A 22,961-nucleotide genomic window follows, 5' to 3' on the forward strand; every position below is an offset into this window, starting at 1 on the left:
CAGGGGTCCTTGTAGCAGGAAATGCCTGGGGGAGGACTGTGGTGCGTATCACATCAATGCTTTTGTGAGCCAAGTGGTATCAATGCTGACAGCTGCCATCAGAGCTAGCAAGGGGCTGGGAGAGCCCGGAATTGTGATAAAGCCCTGGGCAACACATCTGTGCTGCTAAACCACGCAGCTGCAGGTCACCTGTTGGGGCCGGCCTTTGGACACTGACGTCACTCTTTCGGTAGACCCTCTCTTTGCACTTTCTGTTGCTGGAGTTTGATCATCTGTTCCAGAGTGTCACTTTAGACACAGTTTGGCCTAGGGAAAGTGTCCAAAAGGCACACCATACTATGATTCCCTGGGGCATTAGCCAAATATCAGCACCCATCGCCAAGACTGACAGTAGCTTCTGTCTGTCCTGAGTCACTAACTATTGATCATGGATGTGGGTGATGAATAGCTCTCTGCTCCCCACTTGCCATGTGAAGAATGAGGGGAAAAAAAGGGAATGTGTTGAATATGTCTAAAAGATTTTTTATAAACTGTTTTCTGAAAGGCACACTTTTCAGAAAATTTCGTAAAGATATTTTGAGAATGCATAACATCATCTAAGCATCTGTGTGTTCCCAATGTACTCTATGTCTAAGGCAGCTATGCATGTGAGATTTTTGTAGCTTATTCATGGATTTTAAAGCAGTACTCATGATATGAAAATGTTAACTCACAGTATTCATCAAAGGTTCCAGAAAAAAAGATCAATTATCACGGTGGATTTGGTGCTTATTAAAGCTATGGGTCCACACAGTACAAATGTCACAAAGAGGAAGGTTGAGCCTACGTGGGCTAAACTGCTGTGTGGCAGGTGCCTCTCCTGTGGGGTTCTGCAGCAGAACTGTCAAGGCTGCGGCCTGTCTCTGGTCAGGCAACCTGGCAGTGCCCCAGCACTTCAGCCTAACACTCAGTGTGTGAGGCCAAGTCCTGGGGCGTGAACATAAGGCAGGTCATTGCTGGCTCACAGAGAAGAAAGCAGCTTGCACTTGTCCAGCTATCCTTGTGTTTTCGAAAGATGATTGATTTGTTTGAGAGGGTTGGGGGAACTGGCTGACAGGCACGCGCGTGCGCGCGCGCACACACACACACACACACACACACACACACACACACACACTGTATGTACATGATAGAGAGAAATCTTCTACATACAGCTTCACTCCCTCAAATGCCTGGGGCGAGGAAGCCAATCTGGATCTCTCGTGAGTGGTAGGTGTCCCTTTCTTTTAATCATTACCAGTGCCTGCCAGGGCCTGCCTCCACTTGCCAGGCCAGGTGTCAGGGATTGAACCCAGGCATTCCAAACTGGGGTGCAGGCCTATTAATTGCTAAGCTCACATGTCTACTTCTCTCTTTGGCTTTTGACCGATGAAGACTTAAAGTTGGAAGAGGCTCAGTGTTCTGGGCCCATGTTGGCACTTTCCGTAGTCCAAGCATGGCACTCCAATCCTGGACTTCTGTCCACCTCTTTGCTGTGCTACAGAGCAGAGGGTCAATGCCCAGTGTGCCAGTCTCTGAAGGTGACAGGAAGAAAACACCACAAGGTAGCACTGCTTTGGGGCACAGTTCATTAGTTGCAGTTGGCCCTTGCTATGTTCAGTAGAACGACTGTGTTGATTTTATTTTCCTAAACTTCTCCCATGACTGTTATTTCCCCAATCCAAGACAAATGACATTGAACAATAGATGCAAAAGTGATACTAATTTTCTTCATAATGGTTGAAACTGCATACAGCGCAAGTATTTGACATTTATTCAAAGTCTTCAGAAAGCTTTGTAATACTTACCAGGTGTTGATTCTCTGCTTTGTAAATCATGCAGAGATGGGAGCTGCCAAAGTGTAGTGGATACTCGGACATCGGTCACTTAACAAGAAGGCCGTTCAGAAGGCTTGTTAGCATCTTTTTGCTGCTTCTCCCCATGCCAATGGAAATGTTCTGCCCTGTGCACAGCTTCTTGGTATCAACTGATCCCAAGATATATAAATCATTTTTAGAATATTGACAGAGTCAATGTACACTTCCCTTGTACCTGTGCAGGTGACAACTTCCAGAGTCCAGCTTGAAGTACCCATACAGCCAGGTCCTGGGTGGGTTAATACAGCCACTGTTGGCATGTACCATGGCACACAGCTGCTCACTCTGCGCTCCACCTGTCTTGAAGAGAGCAGCCTCGCCCATGTGCTTGTGTTGATTGATAGTGATCTCCCACACAGACATTTATATTTACAGTTAACGTATTTTTTTCTAAAACATTTATTTTTATTTGCCTGAAAGAGCTTCAAAAGAGAGACAGACAGATGGTATCTGAGGATAGGTGTCTGACCCATGGTGTAAGGAGCCACTTGGGACTCCTGCATGCTAGAGAGAAGTGTGTGGATTTCAGTCCTGCCTTCACTTGCCAGGCCAGCTTCCTGTTAATGAGCACCTTGTAGGCAGCAGGCGATGGCACAAGCGTTTGGGTCTCTGCTGTCCAATGAGCGAGACCTGGTTAGCGTTCCAGGCTGCTGACTTTGGCCTGGCCTAGCCCTGGCTGTTGTGGGTATTTGGAGAGTAAAGTAGAAAACAGGGAATCTCTCTTTGCCTTTCAAATGAGTAAAAATAAACAAACAAAATGTAAGAATAAATAATTTCAAAAAGAATGCTACCTAATATAAACTAGTAAGAGAGTTGAGATAGGATTTTGTTACCAGGCAACACAAAACGTAAGGCAAAGTACCCACAAGGAAAACCAGGGAGCCCTTGGAAGTCTGGCGCATTTGACAATATGCGTACTGGTGATAACAGGTGGACACGAGGCCTGCTATGCAGAAAGGCCACCCGTCCAGGACCCACGGAGTTCCCATGAGACTACTGTGCAAGAAAACTGTGGACAAAGCTGGGGGATGAGGTTCCCCCAGTGGCTCGAGTGATCTCTGAGCATAAACCAGTAAAATCATGAGGCAATGGCCTTACGTTTGGAGAAACTAACAACACTGTGCTGGAAAGGGAATACAAAGTGGACTTGGGAAATACTTAGAACAGTTTAATGAGAGCAAGATAGCAAATGCTGCGGGAAATGACTGAAGTTGCACCATAGGAAGAAATGTATAGTTGATTGAAGTATGAGGAATGGAAAAATTTAAAAGCAAGAGAACTCGGCATTCAACTCAAGAAACTATCAAGAATAAGTACAAAAAAATACGGAAGAAATAAAATATTTCCCCCAAATCAGCATGGTTCCAGGGAAAATAGCGTAAGTAATAATAAAATGCGCTTGTTCTCTAAAATGATAGTGAAAAGAAACTTGTGCCAACTATCACATGCAGATGTGAAGACACAGTGCAGTGTGCGTCTCCTCTTCCAGGCCTAAGAGGGACGCCCAATGACGTTTTTGAACGTATCTTGACAATAGGACACTGAACCCTCTGCCATTGTCCATACCCGCAATGTCAAGCTATACTTAGAGAGCAGAACAACGGACATATGACTGATCGTGAAGAACTATACTATTATAGTGACATGGGGGTATCAGGTTGGGCAGGGCAGCGATTTGGGGAGGCAGAAGGGAAATCCTGGAGCTAATGGAACTGTAACATGGAATAGTAAAATCAATAAATTAATTTAAAAACGTATTAAATGTTAGAGAGGGAATGCCTACAGATTTAAATGATCTTTTAAGAGTTTTATTTCTCATGATGTGGTTCCATAGGTTCTGGGATTCCTCTTTCAGCCTCCCCACGCCCATCCCCACGGATTTCCCCTATATTACTACAATGGTACAGTCCTTCAACAGCAGTCACAAATCCGTCATTCTGTTATTTAAGTATATCCTGACACTGTAGGTATAGACAATGCTAAACGTCCAGAATCCTATTATCAAGATCAGGAAAAAAATGCAATAATTCTCATATATTCTAAAACTATTTGAAAGGGCAAATTTCTGAAAAAAAAAAATGTCAAAAAAGGCCAAAGCAGCGATAGACTAGTCAAGTAGTAGACTAATCATTAAAAAGGGAAAATGAGGCCCAAGACTTCTCCAGTCAGAAAAAGTGTGGCCCCTACTGCAACAGGTCAGTTCAGTCAAATTCAGTCTGAGAAACTGGGACGAGAGGGAGTTATTCCAAGACACAGCAGAGACTTCCCCAAAGAGGACACAGTCTGGAGCCCTGGGTGAGGCAGGCTCCACTGTGAGCATGTGACACTCCTCCAGATGTAGCCTGCCTTAGTCATTACCAACAAACACACTGATCCTTAATCTCATGTATTCAATGGGTGGCAAAGCTTGGCCTTGCCACCTGTACCCAGAGGTGAGCTTCCATTAAGGACCACACTCCATCTCAGGCCCTCGTGCCCACCCCAAGGTCTTGTCCTGCCATTCTCATCAACTCTTCAACTTCTGCACTGCTTCCTCATGACATCAGCATATTGTGTGCTTTTTCTATCTCAAACAAACAAGCCCTCTCCCTGTGGAGCTCGCTGCTTCCCTTTAAGAACAGAACTCTTACATTGTTGCCTGCATTCACTGCCAGTGTATCCTCTTGCCACTTCTCTGTGTGTCCCTCTCTGCAAGTTGCCAAGAGCCTCCTACTTTGTGCTTCTGCCCAACGTCCTCCATTAGGAATCTACAAGGTTTGGGACTTGCTCTTGTTTGGTGTGTTTCCTTGTGCTGTGGCTTTACAACCATCCAGTCTCTAGACCACAATCCTTGGGCTGTTGGTTACTGGTACATCTGCTCCCCTATCACCACTTTCTTGCCATTGCTATTGCTATTCCTTGTCCATACTTGTGCCTTTCTTTGACTAGATAGGAAATGAGAAAAGGACACCCCCATTCCTTGTAGGAAGAGGAATCAGGCATGACTGCTCCTGGGCTCCTTACCTGGTGTGTGTGAAAAAGGAGTAAATACCTACTCACTAGCTCAGAGCAGTCCAGCTGCACACAGTGTTTGAACAGGCCTGTTGTGGCTGGAGAAGTTAGAGGCGACTGAGGCTCACCTGTCATTTGGAGAGCACCTACGTTTAAGGTTGGATCTGTGCAGTTGCGTTCTAAGCCAATCAGCATGGACAACATGGAGAGAGCTCAGAAATGGCCTTGAATGGAAGGGTAGGAGTGGGGCACAGAGCCATATGCGCATGTACAGATTACCTTTATCCTATGTATTTATTTCAAGGACATTTTTATTGCCAAGGACATTTTGCAAAGACTTGGGAGTTGGAGCCTTGGTGTGGGAGCAATTGGGCCAGTGATAGATAAAGAAGAGGAGCATTATCAGATGGAACCAAACAAGCAGGTCCTTGGCATGAACGTGTGTGACTCATCCAATCTCCAGCAGTCATCGTCAGTCAGTCTCTACTTCAAAACACACACGTGCATCCTAGCAGCCAGTTGGTTTCATTGTTCCATGGAAGATCAGTGTAAGGGTAAGGAACTCCAACTGCCCAAACTCTCTTTTTACAGAGGAGCGGAATTTTGCAAAGAGCTGTTGGGATGAAAGGGAATAGGCTAGGTTCTCTGTCTTCATGTTTATTTTAAAGTTCTTGTTGCTAAAAACACACATATACACACATAACTCCATAAAGACTAAAAACTAAATGAAACATAATAAAAATAAATTAGACACAGAGGCCCACAGAAGCCAAGGTGTGAAAGGCCCAGACCAGTGGCCTGTTTAGGGGGTGATCTGTTTAGGGGAATTAGGGTAACTATCCAGGGGGACTGAAAGGCTCTATCGAGCTTTGGGTATTCACCAATTCACCTGGTGAACTCACCCCTCTGCATGGAGCCAGGGTGACCGAGGGAACCGCTGCTCTCGGAGGAAACGTGGGTGGAGACAACCTGCCTGCTGACAGAGGACCCCAACAGCCCTGTGGGGTGGGAACAGCCCTTGATCCTGTTTCCTGGGCTCCCAGATGTTAAATTTGGCTAAATACCAGTGTGTACACACACACACACACACATGCGCATTGCCACGCCACAAATAAACCACTCATTGTGAGAGAATAAGCAGAAACCAAAAGTGACTTACTGCATTCTCAAAGCCCTTATGTACTGCAAGGGTTAGACACAAAATCAAAATGACCTCCCACCTCCAACCCCAAACAGAGAAGATGATGGAGAGAAAAAGGAAGACAGCAGATGGTAGTAAAAGCAACTCAAGACCCCCTCCATGAAAAGCAGGATGAGCTCTTTCAAGGAAGGAGAGAAGCACCTGCCAATCTAGCTGGCTGCACACACAGAATGGTCTCTCAAGAACAGGGAAGATACAGTGATGCTTTGGAGCAAGCCCAGAAAAGCACCCTCTTGAGGCATGTGAGAGTCCGAGGAGGAAGGGAGAGCAGAGAATGAGGCTGGAGCAAGGGGATGAAGGAAGGAGCCCTGATGGCAACGCCTCATTCACTGGGTGAGACAACGAGGGCCATGGACAATACAGCAGTTTCAGCAGCTGGGAAAAGATAAGAGAATGTCCAAAAGTTTCTACTTTTTCCATCCCAAGCCTAGCATATTGAATTAACTTTTGACTTCTTATTTTAATTGGGAAAAAATCATAATATAAAGCTGATCTATTAAATAACAGTTAAAAAACAAAAAGATGAAACATTTTCAAAATCAGAAAAATAAAAAGAATGTCCAAAATGAGATTGTGGGAATAATTCCAAATACCCTAATAATCACAAAAATAAATCAGCTTGGCAAAAGACAAAAGATTTGCAGATGGGAATGAAAATCAAACGATCTTCTCCTTGGTCAGAGCTCTGCCCGGAGCCTAGGAATACAGAGATGCTCAGGTAAGTAACTGAAAAATGTGTTCCAGGCAGAGAACAACCACCGAAATCTGGTGTGGGAATATTCATATCACAGAAAGATGGTTAGAGGCAAAGCCACCATTTCAGACAAAGAGGGTCATTACATCTTCATTGAAGCCTAAATCACCTGGAGCTTACAGGAAGTCTTAATATTTATGAATGCAATAAAAAAATTACAAAATAGCTAACAAATTTGAGATGATTACATGGAAACGCAGGCAAATTTGTGCAGGCACCTGAATAGATTCCCTTAACTTGATTAAAGATTGGGAGATAGATTAAGCCAAGACCCTGGAATGTAACAGTGCTGTTGGAACCATACAATTAATAAGCTGCATTTCAGGGGCATAAAAGGAAAACTGCCCGGCAATTTGAAAACCGTGACTTTCTTTTCGACAAAGAATACTTCCAAAAACGTCACATGCAGTCTCACAAAAGAAGTCTCAACGAATTTCAAGGAACGGCATCAGGGGAGGTCGCATGCTCCGACTACAGTGAATCAATAAGAGAGAGTTGAAAAAGAGAAATATAACTTTAAAATGCATACATTTAGAATTGCTTAAAGCTTTTAATTCACACAAAAGCATCAATTAAAGACAAATTCAAATTAAAAGAATGCAAGTAAACAAGACAAAAATACCCCATATTACAATATGGGCGAAACAGGAAAAGAAAGACTTAAAGGGAAATCAGAGCATTTTGTTAGAAAACAAATGGAATATTAATGAGGCAAGCTTTCCATTTCAGAATTGTTTTTACAAAAAGCAGCACAATAGACTGTTGGAAAGCAGAGAGCAGGGAACACACAGGTGAGAGTGGCGACGAAGCTAGAAGCACCGTAGGTGCGGAGGGACAAGCCAGCACGCCGTCTGATGGCTGAGCAGGTTAGGCTGCTGCTCGCATTCTTCACTGGAGAGCTGGGCTGAGCCCTGGTCCTCGTGCTTCCCATCCGGCTCCCTGCTAACATCCCTGAGAGGCAGCAGACCAGAGTTCAGTTCCCTGAGCCCCTGCCACCTACAGGGGAGGCCAGGTCGGAGTTCCAGCCTCCTTACTTTGGCTGCTGTGGCCATTTGGTGAGTGGATCAGTGGAGATATATGTCATATATAATATACTGTTATAATTAATTATATCATTAATTACAATGTATAATTATTATATATTAGAATATATTCATATATAAGGTAACGTCACATAGTAATACAATGCACATATGATATAATGATATAAGACATCTAATATATATTGAAATTTTTAAAAAAGAAAGAGCACAAAATAATCCCATTGGTAGCACTGACCAAGACAAACAGGAGGCTGAGCACAGTATTTCATGATGAGCAAAGGAGCTCAAGGACAAATTAATGCATCTTTTAAAACTCTAAAAATTTTAACCAATTGGAAAAGCAGAAATACTCCCAAACTGGCTTTTGAAAATTCAACCATTGAGTGAGACCACCTCAACAATCCTGTAAGTGATAAGCAAACTGGATCTCACAACCCTCCCGCAAAGCAAACATCAGGACCTCTCTAGACTGACTGCAAAGAAAAACTGATTCAAACTGGCACTCACCATTAGAACTCTGCAAGGGAGACACTGTGCTGCTCCCTTTGCTGAGGCTGATACTAGCCTGGGAGTCTGCCGCAAACAGGCAGAGTGAGGAAAGCTGAGCAGTGGGCTGACCTTTGGGTGCCCAGATGTGAACTTAGAGATGCTCACAGCCGAGGCTATGATGCTAATGCTGGGCAATGCTGGGCAGTGGCTGCCTCCTGGGGCTGTGGGTTCCTGGCCTTCCCCCCTCATGTCACACCTAGGGTGCAGGGTAACCTGGAGCATCCATGGGCGTGACAGGCAGAGTTCCTTCATGGCTGGCTGTCAGAGCACACTGGGTGTTGTGGGGTGCTGTGGGGTGCTGTGGGGTGCTGTGGCTCCCATCTCTGTCCTCTGCTTTCTGACACCTGCCTAGTTGGTGCAAAGTGGCAGGGACCATAACCAGGGCCCTTGGCCTTGAGCGACTTCCAGCCTCCTGAGTAAGACAGACTTTGATCAAAAAATGACACAAGGAAGCCAACATGTGCAAATTCCGATATAAACAAGCTCTACCATTGCGGGGTTCCAGACAAGTCTCCAGTGGGGAACTTATCGGGTTTACTTAATGACTAGCGATGGCTGCTTGGAAGCATAGCATTTGATCTGAGTTTACATCCTTTATTTACATGTGAGTCAGCGAGCCAGGAGTTTGCAGACAAAGGTAGAGCTCCCATCTGTGGGTCCACTCTCTAAAGCCTGCAGTGACCAGGGCTGGACAAAGCCAGGGGCCAGGAGCTCAAGCCAAGGTTTCTGCATGGTGGCAGTGTTATCACCTGCTGCCTCCAGGGGAATGCATCAGCAGGAAGCTGGACTAGGGAGCTTGAGCCAGGAATTGTGTCCAGATCCTCTGAAATGAGACATCGAGGAGCCAGGAAAGAAAGGGGGAGATGATGGATGAGCGCAGGACTCTAGGTCAACTTCCCCATATGTTAGGGTAAGGTTAGGGCCAGGTTGGGTTAGCATAGGGTTAGGGTTAGGTTTAGGTTAGAGTTATGATCGTTAGGACTAGCGTTAGGGTTTGGGACATGCGGCACTGCAGTGGTCAGACTAGCGAGGAAGGGCAGGGCATGTGGTGGGTTTATGATTTAAATCGAGTGGAGCCAGGACACCCAGACCAACTGAGAGACCCCAGTATCAGCCTAGTGGAGTACAGCCGCTCAGGACTGGGGAGCAGCTCAGCACAGGGGCGAGTGGCGGAAGGGAGGTGAGGTCTAAAAAGAAAACCAAGGACAAAGCAAAATAAAGGGAACCCAGGGTGGACTGTTGAGGTGACAGCAAGGGCATGGGGGCAGGAATGGGAGAGAAGGAACAAGTTGGAATGGACAAAGACAAAGCCACATTTGGCTCCGTGCGTGTGTCCTTGGTATGCAGCCAGGTGGAGATCTGGAGTGGATGTGAAGTCTGGAGCACAAGTGGTCTGTGTCTGGAGGATGAACTCAAACGTCCGTGTTGGCTCCAGCTCGTGACTCCAATTTCCCACAAGGCACATTCCGGGAGGTGGTAGTGAGGGCTCAAGTGCTTGGGTCCTTGGGTTAACTCTCGGTTCCTGGCTGCAGCCTAACCCAGCACCAGCCGTTCAAGGCATTTAGGGGAGTGGACCAACAGCTGGAACCTCACTGTCCCTCTTTCTCTCTCTCTTATTTTTACTTTTTTACAAAGTCAGGTATACACAGAGGAGGAGAGACAGAGAGGAAGATCTTCCGTCCAATGATTCACTCCCCAAGTGAGCGCAACAGCCGGTGCTGTGCTGATCTGAAGCCAGGAACCAGGAACCTCCTCCGGGTCTCCCACGCAGGTGCAAAGTCCCAAAGCTTTGGGCCGTCCTCGACTGCTTTCCCAGGCCAGAAGCAGGGAGCTGGATGGGAAGTGGAGCTGCCGGGATTAGAACCAGTGCCCATATGGGTCCCAGTACGTTCAAGGTGAGAACTTCAGCCGCTAGGCCACGCCACCGGGCCTCTCTATTTTTTTAAGAGAAAAAACGAGTTTTCAAAAATTGGTTATTTTGATGTAAGTCGTTTTGAAGCCCACACATGGTTTTTTCATAATGAACATATTCCAAGAATTTTTTGAAGCCACCTCCTACCGTGTGTAGATGCTGATGGAGGAGTTTCCTCACAGTGGAATTTAAACTCAACCACTTCCGCAGCAAGCATCTGGATGGTCAGGAACTTGTACAAACACAGTTCCGACTGCGTCTTCCGTGGAACTATGTGCTGTGTCCTGGGCTGTGCTGGGGCGGTTGTCTGGGATCCCACTTTGTGCAGCACTGTCCCAGATGTCCCACGCTCACCTTGACCTTCTGGGTCATCATGGCAGCTTCCTCGTTAGCCACTACCCAACACAAGTGAATGGGTTTCATGGGGTCTTGGTGAGTTTTGAAGAAGTTTCCACTACAGGCTGACCTAGGCAGGGGCCTCTTACTAGCTATCGGACGCCAGGCAAGCGCACAGACCTCGTCTCACTACCCGAGGACTTGATGCTGCACCGGAGTGAGCAGGGACCTTGCCCCTGCTCTTGGCGGGGAGTCCCGCCTGGCCACACTCAGGCCACGCTCCCTGTGCCAGCAGCCGAATGGCGTGCACACTCTTTCAAGGACACAGAAAGGTGAAGCTAAAAGAGAGAGAGATTTTGTAATTTAGATTTTTTTTATTTCCTCAAATATTGGAGGCCCCAAGCCAGATGATAGTTGAGAAAAATGAAAGTAGGAAAAAATGGGCATGAATGCTCAAAATTCTATATTTAAGTTGCTCATAATTTTGTTACTTCTGCTTGTTCTATTAATCTTCAAAAGAGTGGCTAAATGCAAATGTGGGCATTTTGAGGCATTAAAATTATGCAGAGAAATCTCAGTAGAAGTCTAAGAATATGTATGTGTGTGTAATATCTGAATCATAATTTGAGGGCCTTTCCAAGAACATTAGCTTAATAAATAGAGATGCGAAGGGAAATTTTTGCAATGCTAATGATCACTCTGCTCTCTCAAATCTTACAAGATGTCAGCAGATATGTTACAGGTACTCTTTGGGAAACGTACTAATTTTAACAGCTTTCACAAGCTGAGGATGGACGAGCAGGATGGCCGAAGTGTTTGATTCACAAAGAATGTTCCAGAACATTCTTGTTAGTAGGCACATCAAGAAAGCATCTCTCCTCAAATGCAAGGAAGATGGTCATAGCCAAAGTCCAAGAAGTGGATGGGAATAGATACGTCTATGCTTCTGATTAAAAGGTGGAGGGGGCCTGGGGTGATGGCTCAGTGGTTGAATCCTCACCTTGCCTGTGCCAGCATCCCATATGGGCACCAGTTCGTATCCCAGCTTCTCCACTTCCCATCCAGCTCCCCGTTTGTGATCTGGGAAAGCAGTAGAGGATGGACTAGAGCCTTGGGATTCTGCACCTGTGTGGGAGACTGGAAGGAGCTCCTGGCTCCTGGTTTCAGATTGGCTCAGCTCGTGCTATTGCGGCCACTTGGAAAGTGAATCAATGGACGGAAGATCTTTCTGCATCTTCTTCTCTCTGTAAAATCTGTCTTTCCAATAAAAATAAATAAATCTTAAAAAAAAAATGGAGGGCGTAGGTATGATCAACATCACCTCTACTGCTTTTCATGGTGGAAGAGGTGATTGTGTTAGAAGGACAGGCCACTGGCTTTCCCTGAAGCTTGATATTAAGTCCCCAGGTGATGCTGGGCTCTGGGAGCCAGGCACGGTGAGGCAGGCGTCTTACTTTCTCCTAGTCCACTCTTCCCTTGAGCTTCTGTTGTCCTGCTGAGGTGCCTCAGCTACTGTCCCGAATCTTCCCTGTTCAGCAAGTGGCAGGTGCCAGCCACACTCACACATCAGTTCAGAAATGCCGAAAGCGGGATCTGGTGGTTTCTAGCCAGTGAACATGACCAAAGCCCCTGAAGAACGCTGGGAACTGAAGCAGGGCTTTCTTCTTCCATCAAAACACGTCTCCCAGACCTGGCTCTCTCCATGGGTGTGGCACCGTTTGCTGCTACTCTGAAGTTCAGCCGTGGTAGCTGGGCCCAGGCAGTGTGCACTGAGGGACACAGGGGCCCCAGGACACTCAGAGACTTACCGCTGTCAGTACCCAGCTGGAGTACCGTTTCCCTGAGATGCAGCGCAGACATCTGGAGGGGGCAGGCTGAGCTTCTCCGCTCTGTGTTGATGTTTGGCATGTCTTGCAGCTTGAGTTCCTTTGGGGGGGCACACACTGGGAACCAGGCCTCACTCTGAAAGACAGACATGGCTTCTTGGCTGCAGCAGGAAATCCTTTGCTTGGAGTGTGGGCGAAGCTCAAATCCATGAGGCCCTAAACACAAGCAGATGATGACTCCCACTTGCCTTCTCTTCCCTCAAAGCCAGCAAGCTATGCCAAGCGAGGTTATCCAGGCACACAGACTGATTGCCACAGCCGGGTCACAGAGCTGCTCCGTTGCACCTGGCTGGGAAATGCCGCAGCCTCTCTCCCTGGTCACTCTGCCACGCCTTGGCTTCTCCCAGCTGTAGCTGTGATTTCACTTCAGTATATTCAGTGCCAAGTCTGAAGACGCAAGCGTCAAGTTCTCCTGAAGGTGCTCCCTCTCTGGCAGTTGGAAGCTCTAGAACACAGGCAGAATAGCACGTTCAGTGGGGAGCCTGTGTCGCTTGGCACCACTGCAGCGATTTAAACGGATGTTGAATTTGAAAGTAGCCAACTTGCTTCATCTTCCATTTCTCTTTCTTCTGTATTACTTTTCCTTCCATTTTTATTTCTCTCTTTGCTCTGTTCCTCCCATTTTGGTCCATCCTTGCCTTTCTCCCTGCTACGGTCACTATCAGACACTGGGCAGGCAAACAGCTGAACATCGAAGGGGAAGAAAACACTTTAAATGTCACCACAGGATGTGCTCATCAAGATGCAGAGATTTATTCTACCAAGAAACAGCTACCAAAGCAGAGTTAGAAGGGCTTCAGCAACATCAACCACCACAATTCTGTGCTTTGTCTTGGATTCCGTTTTAAGAAAAACAAGATGGATAGCTGGATGACAGATGGAGGACAGGTGATGGGGGCACACAAGCACTGACCAACCTTGACCACTCCAAGGTCATCTTCCTGCTTGATCTGGAAGACAGGTCCTAGTCCAACACACCACTTCTCTGAACTCGCTGGGGATGGGTTCTCGGCAGTTCTGTAGGGATTTGGGAACGCAAATCTAATCTGACACTAGACACAGGTAGTCGATTAAGCAGAAATGATAACAGAGGGTTTGGTGACGGTCACGTCATTCAGAAATACACAGTAGCTGGCTGCCTTTGCCACTCACTGCCAGCAGCTGAGTTCCCTCCCCTGAGGCGTTGGCAGGTGCCAGCTGTCCCCTCGACCTAGATCCAACCCGCTCCTCATTTGACTCCTGTCTTGTTACCCAGGAAACACTTCCAGAGGATATGTCCGTGTGGGCGAACAGGCTTGTGAAGCACTAGCACTTCAGGAGTGCCCATTCAAGTCCCAGGTGCGCCGAATCCGACACAGCTCCTGCCTGGGAAAGCAGCGGATGACCGTCCAGTTGCTTTTGCCCCAACCCAGATCTGGCCATTGTAGCCACTTGGGAAGTGAGTCAGGGGATGGCTCTCTGTCTCTGCCTCTCTCCGCATCACTGTGCCTTTAAGAAAACATTGTTTTACACATCATTGCATCCAGAGGAATCCCCCTACCCTGCTGCTTCCAGAGCTTTCCCTGCCAGCCAATGCCTTGGGTCCCCATTTCCAGGTTCTCCTCTGCACCTGATTGATGGTGTTAATGGGAAATATGTGTCCCTGTTAATGGAAGCTTCAGGAAAACTCTTCTGTGTGCTACCTGCATGTCCCTTCACCAGCACATAGCAGTCATGAAACACTACGAAAGTGAATAAAATCAAGTTTCCTATCCCCAATCCCTGTCCGATCCCAGGGGTGTCCTGACTCAGTCTCTGCACTGGAGGGGCTCAGGGTGCGGCCCACGGATAACTTTGCCAGCTCCTGTGTATTGGATAGAGAGTGCAGGGTGCTTGCTGTGACGCGTTGGGCCTGGGGAGTGGTATGCTCCCACCTCCCTCCCTCTGCAGAACCCCATCGGAGTGCTCATGCCCAGCCACACTTGGGACATCCTGGGGAAGGCCAAAATGGCTGGAGTTGCGTGAATCTGATGCCAGGAGCCCAGAGCCTCTTCCGGATCTCCCACACAGGTGCAGGGTCCCAAGTCTTTGGGCCATCCTTGACTGCCTTCCCAGGCCACAATCGGGGCTGGTTGGGAAGTGGGGTTGCTGGGATAGGAACCTGAGCCCTATTGGGATCCCAGTGCTTGAAAGGTGAGGATTTTAGCCACTAGGCTACCATGCTGGGCTCCCTCCATTATTTTTTAGAAGAGAAGAACCGTGTGAATGTAAAGTAAGCCTCAGAATTGAGCCCTGCGTCCCTCAGCAGGGAAGTGTGAAAAGAGCTCTGAATGGTCTGAAAGCTCAGCTGGAGGCGCTTCGCTTCATTCACTGCAACAGCTGGCATGAGGAATCCTGGAAAATTGCTGGATAATTTTATTCTAATTTTCCTATCATTAATGCAAACTCACCTCCAGGTGTGGCTGCCATGCATATATAAAAAGGAATAATCTTGTCTTTTTTTGTTCACATAATCATGAAGAAATAGAAGCAAAAATCGATTAAACCATCGTCGATCAGTAATCACCTTAATTGTATTCTTACCTATTAGCATGTTAATTATTGGCGTGGAGGCAGACGAGTGAATGAGGAGTCACCTTCTCTGTCCGTCGCGAGCTGTGCCTTTTGCGGGGATCAGATGCCCACACAGCAGCAATCAGCCTGCAAGGGCCGGCTTTGTGGGGATCAGATGCCCACACAGCAGCAATCAGCCCGCAAGGGCCGGCTTTGCGGCCCGTGGGTTAAGCTGCTCTTTGTAGCACCAGCATCTCATACGGAAGTGCTGGTTTGAATCCTGACCACTCCACTTCCTCTCCAGCTCCTGAACGGCAGCAGGTGATGACCCAAGGGTCCTGGCTCCACCTTGGTGTGAGAAGAGCTCCTGGAAGCTTGCTCTCTGTGTCACTCTGCCTTCAAATCATCTTTTTAAAAATTTTTTTTAAAGTTCTTTTCCCTGCTTGAAAAAACAAGGACCACGTGATGGTTGGACACATTGGCCACACATATGCAAAGACAGAATAATGCAGTTAGTTCCGGGTCCCCATGTGCATGTATAAAAGCAAGGGATGCACAGATTATTCTCAGACACAGGACACTGCTCTTAAAATGAACATTTCTCCCATAAAATCATGTGGCCTCACCTTACAAGGTGAGCTAGTGTTGCAAATGCGTTACTAACACCCGCAGGTAATACACTCACTATGCTGGAGTTTGTTTGTGGCTGCAGTCGAATTGATATTTCTTCCCAAACACACCACTCTGTCACCAGCTTTATGAGCTCACTGACATCAATCCACTACTGGTTAATAGCCAATGACTCAAAGGAAGTTGTTGTGGAACGCCCTGCCGTCGTACTAGCATCCCAGTATGCCCAGAAGTCATCAGCAAGGGGCATCCAGTGCCGGCCTCTGCTTCTGTGCCGAGACCTCCTCCCTGCCTTCCATAGAGCTTTCTAGAAAACATGACTTTCAGTGAGATCCAGGTTGGTGGAATGCAGGGATCTATTGCTAGGTGATGCCTGAGCACACTAGGCAGGCACTGTGGCCCTCGATGACATGACCACGCATTCTCCATGTGAGGGCAAAGAATGATTTCCTGGGATGAGGGAGGCAGGGCAGTGGGGCAGGCTGTCTTGGGAACCTGGTGAAGGCCTCATTTCATGTTGACAGTCTCAGTCCTTGCTACTGGAGTTGAGTGTTGTCCCCTTTTCAAAGAGATCTGGGGATGCCAGTGTTGCATTGCCACCAAGGGCCCCGATCAGTGAGATTTAAGGGGCCTATGGTGTGCACATGGAGGGATAGCGTGTTTAGCGGGGTGTATGTGCTGGGAAAAAGTGGTGGAAAGCCAATCAGACGATGAGGTTTAGCCTCAGACACAGCTGGAGTTGGTGAGGAGGGCCAGCGGTGCGGCACAGCCGAGTGAGCTGCTGCCTAAGACACCAGCATCCTATAGGGCCATCAGTTCATGTCCTGGCTTCCAATCCTGCTCCCTGATCATGGTAACTGCAAGGGGACAGAGACTGGCCCAAATGCCTGAGTCCCTGCCACCTACCTGGGACACCTGACAGGACTGCCCGGTACCACCTTGAGTTCTGCAACTGTTTGGGGAATGAACCAGTAGGTGGAAAGATGTGTCTGTGTAACCCTGCTTTGGAAATACACGGAAAATCAGAAACTGACATCACTGGTAGAGCTCCTAGAACAGCTGCTCCAACCTCCTTGTTTCTCGGCAGTACAAACAGAGGTGACTCAAGGTCACCCCCATGACGATCTGGGGGCATCTGGGTCCAGTATTTAAGTGGCTCCAGGACCTGTGTGGATCTGTGGTGATGTGGCTGAGACGAAACTACAGGAGAAAACACAGAGGTCAATTTGCAAGCATTGTAGAACCTTCTCCTATCCTGATTCTAGCAAGAAGCAGTGGAGACACAGCCCTGGCGGGTGGAGGGCCCAGCCTCCAGAGCGCGGCCAGCCACCCTCTTGGGCTCTCTTCTCTCCACTGCTCTGTGATGGGCATTTCCCTTGCATTTCGGTAAATAAATCATATTTTGGGGGCAAGTTGTTTTGAAGAAGAATCTACAGCTTCATCCAGACACTTGCAGAACTTTGGTTGGATAGACTGGCTTATGATGGCAATGTGGTTCTTTGCGCTAAGGTTCGCTTGATATTTGTTTGATCTGCCATTGGGAAACAATGGTGGACTACATACGATTCTGTAAGTGGTCCATTACTATGCCCTCCCCACACAGGTTATTGATCATCCGAGCTCCTGTCTCCCTTAATGTCTACTACAGAGATCTCTCAAAGGAGAGACCGCCTCGGGGCTTCCTCCTCTTTCCCCCTCTGCCTAAAGTGCGTGATCCCAGCTTCACACCCCACATCCCTCTCTCCCGGGGCAACTGGGAATCAGAAATGAATTGCAAAGCTGGTGAACAACCGAGAAAATCATTAATGCCTCTAATTATCTATGTTCATCAAAAACAAAACAATCTTAGCTCTATCATAAAATCTGAAACAAAATGTTTTAGTGCATTAAAATTAATGATAATAAATGTTATCCAACAAAACCTGTGCTACACAGCTAAAATAATATGCAGAAGATAATTAAGCTTCAAAGCTTTATATTAAAACAGCAAGAAAAGTGTAAAGTAAAGAAATAAGCATTCCACTAAATAAATTTGAGAAGAACAAATAAATCCACACAATACAACAGATTGACTCGGACAGAAATTCTTGAGTAAAAGGAATGAATAATTGTTAGAAAAAAAAGAGGATCTAAGAAATGTAAGGTTGCAAACACCAAGAGCAAAGTTGTAGGAATGGAAGGAGTAAGGTACAAATACATGAAATTTGAAGCTATCAATGGGAAATGTAAGTATGAAATTGTGTATGTTGCAAGTGATCATTTGGCCCAAACGTATGCCCACACAAAACCTCTCCCTAGACTAAAAAAAAAAAAAAAGCACAGTAAACAGGTTACAGATGGGAGAACCAGCAGAGACTGACCAAGACGCATCCCAAAGAGAAGGCAGGCCCTGGAGCTCCCAGGGAGGTGAGGAGCCCTGCCAGGTTCAAGTGACCCCAGCTGCTGGAAATCTCAGACCAGAGACAAGTTCAGGGACCATGGTCATGGTCCTTTCATGAAAAGTGAAGAGAGAAAAGCAGTAGGAATTACAGATAGCTCTCATTAGCAAATAATGACACCAAAGCAGCAAATGCACCATTAACTCCAGACTCCACAGCACCCTCAAGGAAGATTGGCACTCTCATCTCGTTATGAGGGAATCTATCAATACAGTTTCTATCTGAGTCACAAAATAAAAAAGCCACCAGCAATCTCCACATCAGCTTTAGAGGCATTGATTAAAATCTGCATCTACTTCCAATTTGGAAAAGATGTTATACAAATAGAAATAAATAGTCACTGAATAAACTATTTCTATACATCAACCTCATCTTCCACACTGTGCCACAGTTAAAAGGCAAACACGAGAAATGGGAGATGGAAATTGGTCTACAAAAATTGAATCTATTTAGAGTTGATGAGTACAAGAATTGAAGAGATGATATCATTGCGTGACTCGCTGCATGGTTTAATAGGCGGTATTAGGTGATTGCAGTCATGGGCAGGCACAGGTAATGTATCCACGCCTGCTGGCCTCGGGGTGCCCACGTGGTCTGCTTCTCCCTGAGTTGGGTAGCAGAATGCCTTCCTGGCAAAGCCTCCTCCCCGGAGACTCAAAAGGGCCCATGAGTTCTCTATGTATCTAAGAACTTTTGATTGATAAGACACCAAGAACAGAGAAATGACACAGAACAAATAATTGTAATTCAAGATCCTGTGGATTTGTCATCCTCTAAAGTTCCTTTTAATTCAGCTTCCTGTAATGTATGGATACTTCTGTTGTTTTTATATGTTTGTGCATCGTATAATATTCAAATCAAGGTAAGAATAGCTACCTCCTGAAACATTTATTATTTCTTCATGACAAAAACATTCAAATCCTTTCTTCTAACTTTTTAAATGATTGATTTATTTATTTGAAGGTCAAACGTATAGACCCAGAGATGGAGAGAGGCAGAGAGAGAGGGCGCACCTCCTTCCCTGGTACGCTCCCCGGATGGCTGCAATGGCCACAGCTGAGTCAAGAGTCGGAAGTCTCATTTGTATCTCTTGTATGAGTGACAGTGGCTCAAGTCTCAGAGCCATCCTCCATTGCTTTTTCCAGGTGCGTTAGCAGGAAGCTGCATTAGAAGAGAAGGGGCCAGGACAGAAGCAGCACCCATATGGGACAACGGCGTCACGGATAAGGATTTTACCCTCTGAGAGCCCTTTTCCAACTTCATTAAAAAGAAGTGCACTTTACATTATTGTCATCTATGGTCACCGTATTGTCTAATCATCACTTAACGCAGCCCTGGTACAGAACAAATGGTCGGTTTTTAATTCCTCGACCCTGGAAGTGTATGGAATAAGTCTAGACACCAAGGTGAACATATGGGACAATTACAAGATGGAGACCTGGGCAGGTGGTGGTGGCGGCGGCATCAGGTGTCAACATGGTTTGGGGGCATTCCTAAATCCCTTTGTGTAAGCGGAAAGCCCTCCTTTCCCCCTAATGAACAACAACACTTAGGACAAAATAGGAAAGAAAATTTCCTGCCCAAGTCCAAAGACAACTGTGAGGAAGAAGACGACAGTGGGAGTCCCTGGCAGCAGAACCCTGGGGAGCCTGGGGGCAACGCACATGAGGGGGGCCCTGACCTGAGATCTGGCCTGGTGAGCTCCCAAGAGGCTGCCTTTAGACCCCGGGGTGCCCAGGACTGGTGCTCTGGGAAGTCCTTCCGGAGCAGAGTCCTACTGAGCACCAGGAGCTGGGACGAGAATCAGAGGAGGAGGAGGAGGCTGGCGGCCAAGGAGAGTATGGACAGACCGAGCAGGAGTGTTCCAACACCGCAAGACGTCTTTGCAGGCTCAGAAAGCAATCTGCAGTGAGGTGCCTCCGGAATATCAGAAATACTGACTTCACATGCAAGTCTGGAGCTCATGGTCTGACTTTTTAAAGTTTTCTGGATTGATTTGAAAGACAATGTGTGTGTGTGTGGGGGGGGGGGGGGCGGAGAGAGAGAGAGAGAGAGGAAGAGAGAGAGATTTTCCACTGGCAGGTTCATACCCAAATGGCCAGAATGGGGCAGAGGTAGGTCAAAGACAGGAGTCAGGAACGTAAACCAAGTCTCCCGTGGCAGGGACCTAAGTTGTCTGGGCCACACTTGGTGCTTCCCAGGTTGGGCACTGACAGGAAGTGGTTTGAACCAGGCACACCGATATGGGATGTGGGGAATCCCAAATGGTGACCGTGCTACGATGTCCACTTCTGAAGCCAAATTCCATGCAAATTACCTTAAGAAAATGTGAAGGAATAGCATACTATACCAGATGGCGAACGGTGATGTTCTCAGGAAACAGAACTGCCAAACCCAATTTCAAGAGGAAAGAAAAGCGGTAAGAAAGGAAGAGCAGACATAAAACAATCTAAATCCAAATCACCAGAAATTCAGATATAACTTGGAAGAATTTAAGAAGCAATTACAAGCACAGAATAAAAATCTTAGACATATAGATTAACATAGAAATATATGATTGACTGGACACTTATCACCTTAAGAGAAATAAAAGGGAAAAAGGGGGAAAAAACACAAAAAGAAATTAAGATAATGTAAGTGGAAGCTCCAAAGGTTGATGTCACAAGTGTGGAGGAGGCTGGCTATCAGAGGTCTGGGGCCGGGAGAGGCAGGCTGGGTAACAGCTTCCCAACAGCTCTACAAGAGCAGCAGCTTCCGCCATGGCACCGAGCGTGACTAGCTCACAACAGCGTATTGCCTCGTTTACAAATAACTAAGACAGGAGTTAGACGCTTCCTAGTACAAAACAGTGATAATGGCTAAAGAGGGGGAGTTGGGGGTCTGCCTTGTATGCATGTGTCAGATCACATGAAACCCACGAACACGTGCAGTTATAGGGGCTGCACTGTGACGCAGCAGGTGGAGCCACTGCCTTTGGCATCATCCTCCCATATCAGAACATCTCTGAATTCAGACAGTGCTGATGCCAGTCTAGCTCCCTGCCAATGTGCCTGGGAGAAGACCGTCTGAGACCCGGGGCCCCTGCCAGGCCGTGGGAGAGACCCTGCTGGGGTCCCTGGTCCCTGTCCTCTCGGTCTGGGTCAGTCCCAGCTGCTGTGACCACTGTGGGGAGTGAAGCAGTGGATGGAAGGCCAGTCTCGCTGGGCCTCTCTCAGTGGTCCTGCCTTTCAAAGGAACTGAACTCAATCTTTAAACAAGACAGAAATGAAGAGCACTGAAAAGATGAGCTGCATTCGCCTTGGGAGGTGAGCCAGGTAAGCCGAGGTGGTGAGCACACTGATAACAGGAGCCCCCGACGTGAGAAATCAAGGCAGGGGATGATAAATATACAAATTACCACAGATCTGAGCTTCTGCTAAAAACAAATTGGACATGATAAATTGAAAAAGCACATTACGAGCCTGAGAACATCAACTCGAACAACCAAGCCAATAAATATTCTAGTGAAATTATTGCACCTTCCTGGAGACAGACAGATTCTGGGCTGGGGCAAACGAGACCTGGCTTGCAGAGAGATGAGAGTTGTTCGGACTGCCGTTTTGCGGCAACGCTCTTTTCTTGTCGGAAGCAAAGAGAGTGATGCTGGAAACACTCAGAAGAAGGAGACATGAGCAGAGGGTTTTCGATCTGCTCACAACCGACCTTTGGGTACCCAGGGCACACACAAAACACCGCCAGCGTTCCGCCTCTCGGGAGCCTCTTCCCTTAGCTCAGCCACAAAATCTGCTGGAGATGGAGTTTTCGACTAGCAAAGCAGCCGCAGGACTTGTGGGATTCCCACAGAGAGGGAAAGTGCGTGGTGACCGACAAGACTAAGGCTAGCTGTGAGCAAAAAGGGACAGCAATAGTTACAGACTGGGGCTGTCGCAGAGGAGCCGCAGAGATCACGTGGCCACGTAGCCAGATTTCAACCAAAAAAAGCATTGTAGTGGTTGGCCCTGGTGTCGGCTAAAAATTGTTATTATTTTTGAAACTTATTTGTGGATTGTGGGAAAGCACTAGTTATGGGACATTGTAAGTTTAACACCAGCTGTGTCTTTGAGAGCCAGAAATTTTGAGAGATTGCCAAAACCCGACTCCGCCTTAGTATGGAAGCTTTCCTGGAGCTGTCCCTCTGCCTGTCAGCGTGAAAACAGGTGACCACTCAAAGGCAGGCACTGCTCCAGCTGAGCTCAGAGAGGCAGCGCTGTTGTGTGCAGGAGTCGAGAAACCAGCTGGAGCTCTAGGCACCCAGCTTTGGTCTCTCCTTATCTGTGCTTCTCTGGCTTTCAAATAAATGAGACTTAAAAGGAAGGAAGGAAACCCCCTCCCTTTGAAAGTATTTTTCTCCATTTATTGACACATAATAATTGCAGGTATGTATGAGGCCCCATGTCATTCAAAAAATTATTAAAGTCAGATTTACAGAGGGAAAGAGACAGAGAGAAAGATCTTCTATCTGCTGATTCACTCCCCAAGTGGCCACACTGGCCAGAGCTGAGGCTATGTAAAGGCAGGAGCCAGAAGTTTCTTCTGGGTCTCCCACGCAGGTGCAGGGTCCCAAGGCTTTGGGCCGTCCTCTGCTGCTTTCCCAGGCCACAAGCAGGGAGCTGGATGGGCTACGAACTGATGTCCGCATGGGATCCCAGCACATGCAAGGCGACGATTTAGCCACTAGGCTACGTCGCCAGGCCCCCAGTGTGATGTTCTGATACAGGCAGACAATGCAGCTTGATCACATCAGGAAAATGGGCA

The sequence above is a fragment of the Ochotona princeps genome, chromosome 12, assembly GCF_030435755.1.
Source record: "Ochotona princeps isolate mOchPri1 chromosome 12, mOchPri1.hap1, whole genome shotgun sequence".
In the NCBI taxonomy this organism is placed as follows: domain Eukaryota; kingdom Metazoa; phylum Chordata; class Mammalia; order Lagomorpha; family Ochotonidae; genus Ochotona; species Ochotona princeps.